Genomic DNA, 747 nt, shown 5'->3' with positions numbered 1-747 from the left:
AAAATTGTAGTACCTATATACAATTAAATATGCAGCCATTAGAAAGGACAAAATAATGGCATTCACAGGGAAATGGATAGAATTAGAACAAATAATTTCGAACAGGGTAAGCCAAGATCAAAGAGACAAATTGCAAATGGCTCCCTGATATATGGATGTTAAATCCAAAATGCAAGGATATAACAAAATAAACAGGACTCAAGAAACAACGGACCTCTACTTAATTTGTCATATCATTTCTAAATGACTCCATGTTCTTGATCATATATATATTATATATATATGCCATATATATGTGCACATCTGAGGGAAGCTACGAGGAGGACACAGAATCAGAGGGTAATGGGAATATACACGATAGCGGGCCCATCAGCTACACCTGACATTGATGAAAATGAACTAAGCAACTCAAGGGCAGCAATGGGAAGGAGGGAATGAGAGGGAAAGAGGGACTAGCTTACACTAAACAAAAGGAAAGAAAGGTACATATCACCCGATTTGGAAGAAATGGTTGTATTGTCAAAGCTTATAGAATTCACAAACTTTTTAGACCATGATAATGACAATTTTGCATTGTGAAGGTTAAAATGTGTATATGATTTTAACTAAATATTATTATTCCACAATAGTGTGAAATTTGTGAATTTTATTTAATCACTTAATCTCAATTAAAACTATTTAAAAAATTATTACCCTTTGGACTATATTCTAGCAATTCATAATGTGATATGATTTTTTCTGTATTTC

This window comes from Dipodomys spectabilis, unplaced genomic scaffold (assembly GCF_019054845.1).
Source record: "Dipodomys spectabilis isolate Male_0828 unplaced genomic scaffold, ASM1905484v1 ptg000193l, whole genome shotgun sequence".
In the NCBI taxonomy this organism is placed as follows: domain Eukaryota; kingdom Metazoa; phylum Chordata; class Mammalia; order Rodentia; family Heteromyidae; genus Dipodomys; species Dipodomys spectabilis.
The sequence above is the reverse complement of the archived record's forward strand: the minus strand, read 5'-3'. Positions refer to the sequence as shown.